This window comes from Neolamprologus brichardi, chromosome 10 (genome assembly GCF_056152115.1).
Source record: "Neolamprologus brichardi isolate AB-2024 chromosome 10, ASM5615211v1, whole genome shotgun sequence".
Lineage (NCBI taxonomy): Eukaryota > Metazoa > Chordata > Actinopteri > Cichliformes > Cichlidae > Neolamprologus > Neolamprologus brichardi.
This window is the reverse complement of record NC_142113.1, coordinates 10,819,261-10,834,613: the sequence shown is the minus strand read 5'-3', so window position 1 is coordinate 10,834,613 and position 15,353 is coordinate 10,819,261. Positions and strand designations below refer to the sequence as shown.

At 42.5% G+C, this 15,353-nt stretch overlaps 1 protein-coding gene across 2 annotated transcripts in view; it reads right to left on the bottom strand.

Annotated features, from left to right (window-relative positions):
* The window catches only part of nlgn2b (neuroligin 2b), a 65,572-nt gene extending 64,009 nt beyond the window's left edge, over window positions 1-1,563 (bottom strand). For both annotated transcript variants that reach the window (XM_006799475.3, XM_006799476.3), the window contains exon 1: window positions 671-1,563. The gene's annotated coding sequence lies outside the window, so the exon portion shown is untranslated. The remainder of the gene's footprint in view (window positions 1-670) is intronic.
* Between the last annotated feature and the right edge of the window lie 13,790 nt (window positions 1,564-15,353).

Sequence of the window (15,353 nt, the reverse complement as noted above, 5' to 3'; positions counted from 1 at the left end):
CTCTGTGTGTGTGTGTGTGTGTGTGTGTGTGTGTGTGTGTGTTTGTGTGTGTTTGTGTGTGTGTGTGTGTATGTGTGTGTGTGTATGTGTCAGAGCTGTTGTGAATTTGTTGATTAGAGAAGACGTCTTCTGAGTTCAAGGCCCGTCACACACTGTGCTTGAGATGAGTTACGTTGCAGCACAGAAGCATAATTAAGCTGTCATCAATAAGTGTAATGGAAAAAAAAAACGGGATCATCAGAAAATAATCAATATCTCCACAATCGAGCGGGATCGGCAGCCCCGGCTGAGAATAGCAAGCCGGTCTGATTGACGGTCCCCGTGCATGATGAGCTGATCTCCAATTAAATCGCAGCCGTATCTCCCCTCTAGCCGCGCGGTTAAAACCACTTGGATACGCAAAGTGGACCGATCGCGTTAAGATGCCACAGCTTATCAACAGGCAAGGCCAATAGAAGGCTCCCACTGAAAGGAAGAAATTGTGTGCTATAGCAACAAAGTGGCTCGAGGATTTTACATGGGAATCTCATTCCTCAGTATTGACAGTGCGTCAGGACGGGCAACGTGCGCAATGTGCGAAGTCACCAAACATATTGCGCACACATGAAGCCCGCGGTAGACAGCAAATCTCCAGTCACGTTTGGGTGCTGGTGGTGAACATATGGCTTACCTAAAAGACGCGATGCAAGCACCGGAATTAAGATGAAGAAGAGGATGATGATGATGATGATGGCCCGTCCATCTAAGCACGATTCTTCTTTTCTATCCTCCGTCGGCGTGTCGATGATCTCCTAACTAGGCCATTTCTCCCCGGCTCGCAATTATTTCTCAGGAGAGCAACGCAGTCGCAGGCTTCCGCACATCAGCACACCTTCTCGGTGTCCGTCTTTCTCCGGCTTTTCCAAAAAAAGCACACCTCATACTGGCCCCCTCCTCCTCCTCCTCCTCTCATCCCTCTCTGACAACACCCCTGCTATGTTTCCTTCTCCACGGAATATTTGACTTTTTCTTTTCTTCTTCTTTTTTTTAATCAGGCGGAGACGCAGCAGCGAGTGCGACCCAAACACTGGAAGGAGAGAGGGAGAACGAGAGAGGGGGGGAAATGAACTCACAGGAAAATAAATGCGTAACGCTATAGCGTCAGGACTCGCGCGTCGCTTCAAAAGTCAACGCAGCGATCTGTCCTCTTTCTCTCCCCCCCATTTGCCCGCGCTGATAATAATCCGCGGTGTGCGCCCCCGCTGTGCCGAACGGCCCCCTTTAAAGAAAAAAAAAGATTACAGGTTGACTGACTTAAAACACGAAACAGCGCTCCAGCGAAGACACCCCACCGAAATCAGGTGTCCAATCTCTTCTTTGCGCGCTTGCGTGGTGCTCTCTCTTTCCCTCTCTCTCTCTTCACTTGGTCTCTGATGCTAAGGAGAGAAAGCTCGGAATGAGAAAACAGAGCCCGCACCTTCCGATCAGCCCTGCTGCTTTTGGAACAACACCTGAAAGGTTGTTAATATCAGGATGATGCAGTGGTATTTATTTTTGAAGCCCGCACTGAAGGAGATCCCACTGCTTTTCAATCTCCCTCTCTCGCTCTCTCTCTGAGCGCAGTCTCATTGACTCTCGCGCAATATTTCAGTCTCACTGCTAGTTGTCATGACGAGGAGGCGAGACGCATAATTCGGCGGAAAAGGGCGCTCGATCTGCTGAAATACTCGCGTGGAAAAGCAAAACGCGTTTGCTTCCAGCGTTTATAGGTGATGATCTGTGCCAGGCTGACGTCCGATTTTTGTTTTCTTCTTTTTAATTTTTTTAATTTATTTTTTGTTACTTTGTAGGTGGGTGAAATATGAAACACCGTAATATACGAATGCACGGGTTACATATAGAGCAATAATAATACAAATAACAGCAACAATAAATACTTACTAATAATTTCTGCTTCCTGGTTGAGTATATTATTTAAGGAAAATGAGCATGGATGCAGAGCTCAGCTGGTACACAGTAAAGACTACCTGCATTGATGTGACCACTAGGTGGCAGCACAAGCACAACATGCCAGCCAAACGTGACCAGTTAGTGTCCCTAATAGCGTATTCAAATTAAATCGTTGGGGTTCACCTCAATGCTGTGAATTGGCGCCATATAAATACAACTGAGCTGAATGAGTCCTGTTGGCAATCAATTGTTTGATGAATCTTGCCACGATACTAACTTTCTATTAAGTTCTGTTTTGTTCTTCGCTCACCCTCGAGGGAAATATGTGGCCCTTCAGCTGCTAGATGCTTTCTCTGTTTGTCATTTGGTCCTCGACAGGTAGCATGAAGCAGGGGGCTTTAAAGCTGTTTTTGATCAAAGTAATTGCGGCTGCATCTGGAAGCGATGCCGATAGGAGCACTGAGGAGGGTAAATGGACTGCACTTACATATAGCACCTCTTTACCCTAGCTCTTTACAAAGAGCTTCAGCATTTTTCTCTCTCATTTTAACCACATAGACACCAAGACGACAGGAGGAAACTTGCTGAAATTTTGCCCAAGGACACAGTGGGCCCTAAAAGTGAAACAATGAAGACGGGGGCCAAAGAGAAGAGGTCAAGCAAGTCAAGTGATGATTGTTGGTCGATTCATGACTCATTAGTGAGTCTTCCCATACAATCTGTGAGGTGTATCATCGCACAGTGTCATGTAATTAATATATCCTTAGTGTTTATTTTCTTTATTATATTGTTTTATGTACTTTAATAATGAAGGTTTGTAAAGCAAAGCCACTTTTGACTCATAAACTAAGTTCAGACAGGTTGCCCTGGTAATGGACCTCAGAAGGGGGAAGTTATTGCAAGCTGCACAGGACGTTTTAGTGCACAGGCATATTAATAAATCAGACAAATAAATCAGACACAGAAAAGAGGAACTGAGTAGAAGGAGTTTGTTTGTAATGAAACTGTGTATGTCACGTGTGACGTGTGTGACGTCTGAAGTACCAAAATAACACTATGTAAGACACATGTTGAGCTAAAAATGTTAGAGTTTCTGCAACTGGCTTTTGGGGCTGTGCAGGGCTCTCACTTCCGGAAGATGATTGAATAAAAAGAAATATAAATGTTTTGACCACTATGAGTCGGGTTTTCTCTGTTCTATCACGGGGACAAAAGAATCGGGGTTAATAACAGCAAATTTTGGGTGTTACCAAGCTGTGGTCAGAAGAAGCAGAGTGTGAAGATGACACTCAGTATGCTCGCTTTGAATCCACAGTTCAAGCTTACAAACCTCATGATGGAATCTTTCTAGTCACAGGAAAAAATGAGCCAAGACGTTCTGTAATTTACCCAAACAAGCCTCTTTCGCTGGATGACTGAGTTCTGAGTTTCAGATGGAGGTTGATGCGTCTTTACGGTCAGTGAGTCAGGCGAGGAATTCAGTCATTCGATATAGTTTGGAGCCCGGGATGACTTGTGCAAGGTCTTCGGGGTGACTGGACGTACAATCAGAACACACTAGAGGGATGAAGTATCCCATTTTGCCTTCAGAAGGCAGCTTGATGTCTCATGGAAAGAAAGATGTGGCTGGAAGTATGTCTGAGCCACTTACTAAATGCAGCTAGGTGGCAGGAAATGGATAGATGGACGGACAGATAGATAAATGCACACTAGATTAGCCTTCAATTATGATAGCCATTAGTGCAGAGGAACTGCACCGTGACCCTGTAACTCACTTAAGCAAATGTTAGCGGATCTTAGCAATATGTCTTTGCTATGTACAAAAATGATGCCTGCTCAGTGCAGTGAAATACAAAGAGCACTGGACTCTTTGAGTAGTTTAATTGTGAAGTGAAGAGGTCTAGCTAGTTTCACCTGATCTAAGATGCAAAACTGTGACTTCATTACTGTTAGTTTAAACTGACCCTGCGTTTTTAAAATCCCCTTTTCTGCTTTCATTTCTTAAATGTGTGTACAGTGTTTAATCATCCATTTCTAACCCCTGTGAAACAATACTGTCACTTAGAAGTGTTCTGAAGTATTCTGACATATGAAATAAAGGGGGCTGATATTAAAAGGGCACAATTTCCAAGGTCAAGATTTCGGTAGGTTAAATGTGTCTTATAAAGACATAGAATGCACCAAGGAAGAGTAATCACACACCGTTAGCAAAGTCTTGTTGTCAACCTGGACAGAGAACCTAGAAAAGGGAGCTGATACTATTTCTTCTGGGCCCGTGCAGAGGGAAATCTTTTTTTTTTTTCACCATTCCTTGCGCAGAGGGCAGATCTCAGGTGTCTTGTTAAAACGAGAGGGGAGATACGGTAGGTACAAAGGTCCCTGAGGCTCTGGCCTCTCATCATAGGTCAGGGAGAAGATTAAAGGGAGTCAACAGCTGCAAGAGTATCATCTGCTTACCAAATATTATTAACTGCAACAACAAAGCAGTATGTGACCAGACTGGGAGCTGGAGCCTTTGCTGTCAGAAACTGTGAGTGGGAGAGAGTTTTTTTTTTTTTCCTGGATTGCATCACAAGCGAGATTTTCAGGGGAGAATAGTGAAACTCTGCCCTGCTGAATTAAACTGCCGACTGGCTTGGATTGCATTCAGCTGGGGTACAAGCCTATTGTAAATCAAGGCTGTGCATGCTGATCTCCCATCCATGGGTTGCAAAAGGTGGTATATGACTGGAAGAATTTGTAAATTGCCCTGATGTTGATTCAAAAAAGTACAAGAAAAGATAACTTTGTATCCAGCGGTCAGGACTGCTGCAAAGTACACGTTCTCTCTAGTCAGATAAAATCCCATTTCTGTAATCCTGTATTAAAACGCTGCCGTGCTCATTAAATAGACTCTGAGCTTCCCATGCTAACTGACTGAACAGCATCAAACAAGCACACAAGAGAATTAGACAAGCCACGGGATCCAGTGCATGAGGAGACAGCGCATTTCCTGTATTCAGATGTTGTAGAACACCTCCCTCTGCTGGATAGATGCTGTCATTGCATTTCTAGACAGTCAAAGGTCTATTTGAAGTGCTTAAAGTACTTCGAGGGTACACAATTCAACTCGGCACCCCCGTTTTGTACTTTAAAAAAACTACTAATGATCTTAAGTAGTGAATGTGTGTGTGAATGGGTGGATGACTGGATATGTAAAGCGCTTTGGGGTCCTTAGGGACTAGTAAAGCGCTATATAAATACAGGCCATTTTACCATTTAAGTAAGTACATACACTCATAAAAGACTTGAAAAGCGCCAGTGTAGTAGGACAGCACACCATCATCAGTGGAAACATTTTGTGAATACTTACATTTCAAAATGAGTTAAACAGTCTAAATCTAATTCACTTATTACAAAACCCCTCTTTTCAATTAGTTTTTACAGTGTCTGCAGAGAGTAATCAGTAAAGGAAAGCAAGCCGTGTCCTTTGGCTAGCAAGATATGCTTTATAAAACTCTGGATGCGCTGTGAAAAGAAGAAGGTCATAAAACTGCATTGTAAAAATGTAGAGCCCACTCTCATTAAGTTAACGGCTGTACTGCTGCTATAAATGCACTGCTGTGGAGCTCAGGTCCTTATCCTGCTAGCTGTTTAAGAAACAGGGAGGAACATGTGATCAGCGACTGTGGTTGGAGTCAGAGCAGCCAGACAGAAACTTTGGAGCTTTAGGTTATAAATGGGAGTGAAAAATACTCATGACAGACAGAAGGCTGAAGGATGGTGACTATAGTTTTACCATTTCCATGTCCATTTAGCATGTCATCAAGGATCTAAACACAGTAAGTGTTAAATATCCAGGATGGATGTCTTCTCTTTTACCAATCCATTATTCAGTGTGAAATATCCAGATGACCCTGTCATATCATAAAGGTAACCATGAATCATGTATAGTACTGTGAAGGTAATTAAGCTAATATTAAAATAATGATAATGTAAAAATAATCTTACTATGATGATCAGAGCATATGTATATGATCTGTATGTGCCTTATCTCCTCCTTAATGGTTGGGACAATCTGAATAAAACTTTGCATGAATATGCATGAGCAAAAATTCAATTCAATTCCATTTTAATTCTATAACGCCACATCACAACATCAGTTGCCTCAAGGCGCTTAGCATGCATTTTCAGTATATGAGTGCACTTGCTGCCAAATGCAATGGTCAGATCTGTTTATTCGCTGAAAACTTGGAAAAATCGAGCTTGGTTGATTTAAAAAAAATAAACGCTTGTGACACATCCGGCAAAATTATGAGGACGGTGTGAACAGCTTTGTTAAGAATTAGTGAATCCACAAAAGATTTTTAACGCATCAAACAGTATCACGCATTTTACACATCTAGTACTCTGAAGGTTAGTTTTCTGCTGTACCTCAGTATTTTTACTTTCTGTTGTTTTTTCCTTCTGTGAGAACGTCAACCCCATCCTACCTATTGCCACCTGTACCAATTACTTTCCTGTTGTTTAATGAGACAACTATCTGTTTGTATCACTTCTTGTGCACTCCTGTTCTTGGATTTAGTCCCTGGTTTCCAGACCTCGCCCTTTTTTCTCTTGGGTTTCTATTCCTTTACTTTTTAGACTTTGTTGTTATTGGATTTTTTTGTTCACATCAGCCAAACCTCACTTTTTGCTGAAATATTCTGCCTCCTGCATCTAGGTCCTCACTTCTACAAGCCCTTAAAACAAGCCCTGCAGCAGTCTGAGGCTTACAAAAAGTCTTGAGAACAAAAGTGCAGGGCAAAGATTGAGGCTGGATGATGGGAATTAATAAACAAACTGCGTACAAACCAGTACTGCAGAGTGACATTGCACAGGGAACACTGGCAAGAAGCAAGAACAAGACAGATGGATGACCAATATTAAGAGCCGAGGACTTTAAATCTAAAACGAGACAGATGTTACAGAGACCAATGACAGCAGCGCAGCTAAATACAGGAAGTAAGACCAAACAAAAACCCCAAAACATAAAATGACTAAAAACAGACATGCGCATGGAAACATGGAAGGAAAAATGACAAAAATAAACACAATATTAAAACAATTAAGAAGGCCAAAATACAAACCAGACCAAACCAGTGTTGGGTGTAATATGCTACTGCAATCACATTACATTTTTTATTAACGTAAAGTGGCGTAGATATGGACGTCACTTTTATGTTTTACTGCATAAAAGAATAAAAGCACGAAGATGAAGCACAAACTACTTCTAGGAAAGAAACAATGGCATTAATGGTCTTTGCTAACATCTGCACAGATAGCATGCTAACACAAAGCTAGCAAAAAAAAACAGAGTTAATAGCTGAGCGGCCCAGTAGCCAGAACCTGAACTTCAAGAGGTAATGAAGGCAGTGATGAGCATTTAGACTTTCAGCATTGTAGCCTCCATTTCTGCCTTTATACTTTTTTACATTAGAATCACTGGCGAGTTTCTTTGTGCTCATTGGGAGAGGGGCTTATGTTGGTGTGTGGCACTGTAGGCTAATATTTACATTGTTAACTGCTAATTATGTGACAATGCGTTTCAGGTCATTTTACGCAGTAATGTGAAAGTAAAGTTTAATGAATTACTTTCTCCTGTGTGTAATTAAGTAACCTACTGCATTAGTTTGAAGAAAGTAACATGTCGTTATTAATAAATTACTTTTTTCTCTCTCTTTTTTTTTTGAGTAATAAACTCAGCACTGCCCCAAACCATAACAGCATCACACAAATATCATATTGACTCATGCTTTCTGTTTTTCTGTATAACAGTTTCTGACATTTAGCAGTTTAAACACACTAAAAAGGAGCTTAATTGTGTCATTAAGTTTTTTCTTCAGTGTGCAACACAAGTATTAACATGCTGTCCTTGCGCTCCTACATAGATGTCATTGTAACCCCCTAAAAAAGGGGTTTAAAATAGTTCTTTAAAGTTTGCAGTACAGAAAAAAATAAAAGCCACATTCTGACAAACCCTAATGGTAACGGGAAAAGGCTATATTTAAATCACTATGTGAAGAAAAAGAAATTATATTTGAGGAGGACAAATAATTAAAGGTCATCCAGTCCAATCTACAAGACATGATGCTGAGAACATTAGGAGCCGGATTGCAGATAGAGACAGGGCTGGAATGATGATTTGTTCCCTATATTTAACACCCATTTAATCTCTCTCCCTCTTACTTCCCTTTCACTCTTTCTCACTCAGTCCCCCTCCCGTCTGTACGTAACACTTTACAGTCTCCATAGCCACAGCTATGTCTTTAATAGGATGAGCAAAATCATGTTAAAGGATTTAAAACCTCTGCAGTGAAACGCTGTAGCGTTGCCAAGCTCACTCTCTGTCGTTCAGCTCCTCATTTTGTCTCCCCTCAAACACTCTCCCTGCTCAGAATTACTTAGCACTGGCTCACACCGTTCACTCCCACAGACTCCAGACTAATGAGAGAGGGCCAGCAAGGACGCAGCAATAAAAAAAAGAGAGCAATAGTAAGTGGTTGACTATTTGTGCCACTGTGTTTTTCACACTTTTATGTTCAGCACAAGCCACATTCAAAGTTCAACATTTCAAAAAGAGCTCTGGTGCAAGCGTCGTTTGCAGGATCTAAAAGAGTATTAAATACTGGCGAGAAAATGTTTCAGTATGAATGTTTGGAAAGGGGCGGGAAAGGGGTGAAGAAGTGTCTGGTATCGAGGAGCACGACTTGAGGCTGCTGTTGGAATCAGAAATGTGAAACACAGAGGGTACAGCCTGTCCCAGTTTTCCCATCATTGTATCCAAAATTGCCAAGGATCTTTTAAATGAGTTGAAACCCATTCGGAGTGGATTAAATAGGGGAATCACATTACAATATGTAGCTGCTGGAAGTGCTATGTGTTATAGTTAATGGCTGTTTTAACACAACACTGATGGGACATAGGACATGTGGGTCATCCAACATCCCCCATCCTGCTTAGCAAAGTAGATGAGACATTTGATTAAAATGTTTTGCCTTCCTTCATTACATGGTGCTAAAGGAAACCTTGCCTTTTTATAACAAAAAATTCTACAACTCCTTACGCACTTTTGGTCAGCAGCTGTGAGGTCTTAAATTCTTCATAAGTAACCATACTCACACTAAAAATGGTCCTGCAACATAATCAAATCTGTTAACTGTTTAAAGATAAGTCAGCTTGTGTCGCTTCCAGCGTTCACCAGTCAGATGAGGATGTTTCGTAAGACTAAACAGGACGGCTAGGATTATAGTCACACAGATGTTCAGATGGGACATCATTTGTTATTCGCAGTGGAAACCATGACATAAAATCACCATAATTATACTGATTAAGTATACCCCTCTTTTTAATGTCTTTTGCACATGAGCACAGGCATGCTGACATGTGCACTGAGCTTATTGTAAAAAAAAAAAAAAGTGTTAGTGAATGAACAAAGCAGCCAGGGGAATGAGCGAAGACATGCCCTTGCTGTGTTTTTCAAGGATGCAGCAGACCTGCGATTCAGTTGCGTTTTGTGAACAGCAGGAGGTGCTGGCTGACTGCGCTTGGCTTTCCTCATCGGTCTCTAATCCCGTACCGGCTCTGTCAGGGGGAGATAGTCACGGTCTGCGAGTAAGAGCATCAAGGAGGAGAGGGAAACCGGGATCGAAAAAAGGAAGATGGGAGGATACACGGGGACCGGCAAGGCAAATGGTGCTTTAGTAAGGTGTTAAGATGAAAAGTGAGGGTATAGGTGGTGTGGGGTGGAAAAAGTGTTGTGAGTACATCCACAGATGCGTATTTGGAGTGTGTGTGCAGTGCTGGATGGGTGAGCCTTAAGGACACGGTTTGGTTTAGCAGAACCACTCGGTGGCTGCCTCTCCTCTCCCTGTCCTCTTTCTCTGTCTTCCCTGACTGGCTTCAGACCAACACTTCTTCTAGTGTTACAGCCTCTCCCATGCCCCCTACGTCCACCTTCTCTCCCTTTTTCATCCCTCCCTCTCGTTCTCTGTTTTCTTCTTATCGCTCTGTGAAATACTTCCTTATCGGATTCTCTCCCTGAGGCCCTTTGTCTCTTGGAGTTGCAGGTGAAATTAGAGGGTATAATTTCCTACAATCAGCAGAATCTGGTCCACGGCACCCCACCCCCTCCCCGCCTCTTCTGCCCTTCCGCCGTACAACCACCCCCTTCTCACAATCCTCACCATGGCCAGGGGCAGAGGAACACCAGCAGACTCGGTGAGAAACCTCACTTCGTTCTGGGGTCACTTTGATCTTCTGATCGTGGGGAAAGCACAAACCGACACAAACGAAAAGGGGCACTAATGAGCGTATTGGTCCAGTGTGTGTGAGTGTGTGTGCTGAGGTGGAGCGAATGAAGGTTAGACTCAAGCGCATGGAGGAAAGTGGAGGGAAATTAAAGACAAAGAAGAAGCAGTGACGAAGGAGAAGCAAAACATTTAATGCACAGACGTATCTTCACACATGGATGTGAACATCACACACTGAAGCAATCTGCCACACTTGAGGAGATTATACCGCTGAGTTTCCTGGATTATTCTCTTCTGTAGCCGCCGAAACATCCACCTCCCATCCCCCACCCACACAAAATACTGCCTCTCTCCATCTTTCTGTACTGGTCTGGGGTCTAGACTCAAGCAAGGATGCCCCAGTCTTCCACTGCTTACATAAGCATGCCCCCATCCTCTCTTGTGTCCCCAAAGCTGTCCAGTGAACACATGATCCCATCACTCAAACACTGATTCCACTGCTCTGACACCGCTCAGCCTGCAGGAGAGCCTGTCTGCAGTCAATTAGCTTCATATAGCATCTCAGCCATTTGACACTGTCTTAGATGCCGAACAACCTGCCTTCGTTAACTATGAACAATGCAATTCCACAGGAATGTTTTTCCCTCCAGCTAATCGTGTTCCTTTCTCTAGTTTTACAGAACAAAGCTTTTTTACCCCCTTTGTACTGTATGTTGTGCTGCACTTCACCATGCAATGATCACTCCGCAACACTGAGAATGGACAGTAAACTGTAATTATCTGGGGAACAGCTTGCGTACAAAGGTGTTTTTCACCTCAGAAGTTAGTGTATCCTTTCCCCAGACTAATGAAATCTATCCATCTTTCACTCTGTCCTTGATCGCACCCACTTCCAGCGGGCTGCTCTGTCTCCACCACCACTCATGATGCTTTTTCTCTTTCGCTCTTCTATGTCTGTTTGTTGCTCGTACCCATTAATCTCCATTAACACAGTGAGAGTATTAATAGTTTCAGGGAGAGGAAGGAACATGGGAAGCTATTGGGACTTTTGGGGAAAATTACACTGGTCATTAAATGACTGATTTACAGTTTGAGCACTTCCTTACTTTGTATGCATTCGAGACTGTCCTCATTCCTGTTCCATCCTCCATGTTTGTTATTAGAATCTGTTAATACCACTACCATTAGTTTGCACATGTTTTGCACCAGTGACTTATGTGTTTGATTGGTACATTTCTGTTAAAGCAGTTCTAATTGACCAAAATATGGAGAATATAAGAAAAGAAGGGGCAAAAAAGCTTATAGAACAAACTACACAAAAATCTAGGCCAACGTATCTGCAAGCTAATCTAATGAAATGTAATGAAATGCTGGGTATATCGATGTTAATGCTGTTTTCTGTGTTGCCACCAAAGGAAAGCAGGAAGCTTGCAGGATTAATGTTAAGTCAGCCATTTAATCATCCTCCACATGTCTACAAAATGAATATCACAATAAAAACGAACAATTCTTCTTCTTTCCTCTAGCTAATCAAGATATTGGGGTTATAGTCTTTTTAATAATCAACTCTATCAAAGTTTTAAATGATTTGTTGCCCATCAAAGTCATCTCCCATTGTGGTGGCAAAACCCACAAGGTTGCACTGTAGAGAGTCCAACGAGGACATACAAGAGAAATTCAGGGTACAAGTGTTGTCTATGTCAGCACAACTTTCATTGTGAAGCTATTTTACAATCGTGACTTAAGTTTTAGAAAGGACGGGCGACTAATTGTTATACAGTGTTGAAATATTTTCTAAGTAGTTGCAACGTTTACAAAACTTGTCAGGGCACATGGCGGCGCCTCTCTGCTAGAGGTTTCTTCCTGGTTTCTTCCTGTAAAAATTGAGTTTTTCCTTCCCGCTGTTGCCAAAGTGCTTGCTTACAGAAGGTCATATGATTGCTGAGGTTTTCTCTGTTGTATTGTTGTAGGGTCTACCTTACAATATAAAGCGCCTCGGGGCAACTGTTGTTGTGATTTGGCGCTGTATCAATAAATTTAATGTGTGTAGTCTAATATAATGGCACCTGTTGCCTTAGTAACCATAAACAAGATTTGTGCAAATTAGGCAACAGTCAAATTAAAAATGATATGATAAAAATGAGTAAAAATGGTAACTCTTTCCAGGGCATTTTGGAAATATGCTGGAGCTCTCCATTCTTTCCAGGGCTTATGTTAAACAGCACTTGTTTGGATTTAGTAACTAGCTGAAACATTTTTTGGCACTGACTTTACTTGATTAATTAGTATTCCCTTTGACATTTTTTTTCTCAGTTTCGAAAAGGAACACTTGGATGCAACAAAATTGGCCGTGGCTCAAAACCTTTGAAGTAAAACTGCCTGGGTGAAGTCGACTATTGTAAACTGGATTAAGAGTCAAGGGGGTAATAAGTAATCAGTTTTTCATTCTTCAACAACTTCTGGTCTCCTGCTCTTCTCAGACATCCACTCTCCTTCTCCCTGCTTGCGTCATGTCTTTTACCCTGTCCTACTATTTGCTCAGCTCCAGCAGGAGACTACAGCAGTCTGTGGTGCAACATTTTTTCTCATTACTTTGTGAACTGAAGTGCACGACCAGAAACAGATTAATTCAGATAAACTTGGTGAGCTCTGCATCGGTTTTAGTTCATATAAGGATTTGCACCGTGACAGCTGCTGTGGCACGATGATAAACGAAGAGGTGAGTCTCAAACGTTCATTAGGTCCTAATTAGTAGAATTGCTGTCTGAAAGATTACTACAACCCACAGACGCAGAAAAATGAGACACACACACACGATGACGCAAAGAAACACTTTGACGAGATGGAAAAAGAAAAAAAGCAGACTGCTAGGGGAGTGTGACAAATGATGCCTTAAGCCATGACGCACTAGATGGGCTGCAGTCCGAAAAACAATCAGAGAAAAAGGCCTCTCCCTTTTTCCACTCGCTATCCGGTAAGAGTAGCATACTTCTAAATGTGAATTTAGTCAGCGATACTCAGAAGAAGTAACTGAAGGCACATACAGTGGGGCAAAAAAGTATTTAGTCAGCCACCGATTGTGCAAGTTCCCCCACTTAAAATGATGACAGAGGTCAGTAATTTGCACCAGAGGTACACTTCAACTGTGAGAGACAGAATGTGAAAAAAAAATCCATGAATTCACATGGTAGGATTTGTAAAGAATTTATTCGTAAATCAGGGTGGAAAATAAGTATTTGGTCAATAACAAAAATACAACTCAATACTTTGTAACATAACCTTTGTTGGCAATAACAGAGGTCAAACGTTTACTATAGGTCTTTACCAGGTTTGCACACACAGTAGCTGGTATTTTGGCCCATTCCTCCATGCAGATCTTCTCAAGAGCAGTGATGTTTTGGGGCTGTCGCCGAGCAACACGGACTTTCAACTCCCGCCACAGATTTTCTATGGGGTTGAGGTCTGGAGACTGGCTAGGCCACTCCAGGACTTTCAAATGCTTCTTACGGAGCCACTCCTTTGTTGCCCGGGCGGTGTGTTTTGGATCATTGTCATGTTGGAAGACCCAGCCTCGTTTCATCTTCAAAGTTCTCACTGATGGAAGGAGGTTTTGGCTCAAAATCTCACGATACTTGGCCCCATTCATTCTGTCCTTAACACGGATCAGTCGTCCTGTCCCCTTGGCAGAAAAACAGCCCCATAGCATGATGTTTCCACCCCCATGCTTCACAGTAGGTATGGTGTTCTTGGGATGCAACTCAGTATTCTTCTTCCTCCAAACACGACGAGTTGAGTTTATACCAAAAAGTTCTACTTTGGTTTCATCTGACCACATGACATTCTCCCAATCCTCTGCTGTATCATCCATGTGCTCTCTGGCAAACTTCAGACGGGCCTGGACATGCACTGGCTTCAGCAGCGGAACACGTCTGGCACTGCGGGATTTGATTCCCTGCCGTTGTAGTGTGTTACTGATGGTGACCTTTGTTACTTTGGTCCCAGCTCTCTGCAGGTCATTCACCAGGTCCCCCCGTGTGGTTCTGGGATCTTTACTCACCGTTCTCATGATCATTTTGACCCCACGGGATGAGATCTTGCGTGGAGCCCCAGATCGAGGGAGATTATCAGTGGTCTTGCATGTCTTCCATTTTCTGATGATTGCTCCCACAGTTGATTTTTTCACACCAAGCTGCTTGCCTATTGTAGATTCACTCTTCCCAGTCTGGTGCAGGTCTACAATTCTTTTCCTGGTGTCCTTCGAAAGCTCTTTGGTCTTGGCCATGGCGGAGTTTGGAGTCTGACTAGTTGAGGCTGTGGACAGGTGTCTTTTATACAGATGATGAGGTCAAACAGGTGCCATTCATACAGGTAACGAGTGGGGGACAGAAAAGCTTCTTACAGAAGACGTTACAGGTCTGTGAGAGCCAGGGATTTTCCTTGTTTGAGGTGACCAAATACTTATTTTCCACCCTGATTTACGAATAAATTCTTTACAAATCCTACCATGTGAATTCATGGATTTTTTTTTTCACATTCTGTCTCTCACAGTTGAAGTGTACCTCTGGTGCAAATTACTGACCTCTGTCATCATTTTAAGTGGGGGAACTTGCACAATCGGTGGCTGACTAAATACTTTTTTGCCCCACTGTATGGGAGCAGAAATTTAACGAGCATTGCCATTGCATCAGCCAGTGTAAGAACAGGAGCACTGTATGTTTATGGTGTGAATCCACTGCTAGTTTTAACCGACGCTGAACTTGCTGTCTTTAGGTCTGTAAAGTCCACTGTACGGTCTTCAGTGTGATGCATTTTATGGGCCCTCTCTCCAGTAAATTTGTGTCTTAAAATTCATCTCCGTTTAAAATCCTTATTGCCAAAAGCTTAGGCTGTCTGCTTTAAAGGCAGATACAGTGGCCTATTAAACCCCCACATTACCACAATGTAAATTTTTACTACTCAATTTTTAAAGCAAGAGCTACAACGTGTGCTGTCCTCAAATAACAGCATCTGTTCGGCACACGGAAGTGACAACGTTTTAACATATTCGTCTTGGCTTTCCAAGGCTTATTGTGCCAAGCTCCTCGTGTGCCGCAGCACCTCAAGTTAGAATAATAATCGGTGAGTAGAAATCTCCGAGGAAAATGAAAGCTATTA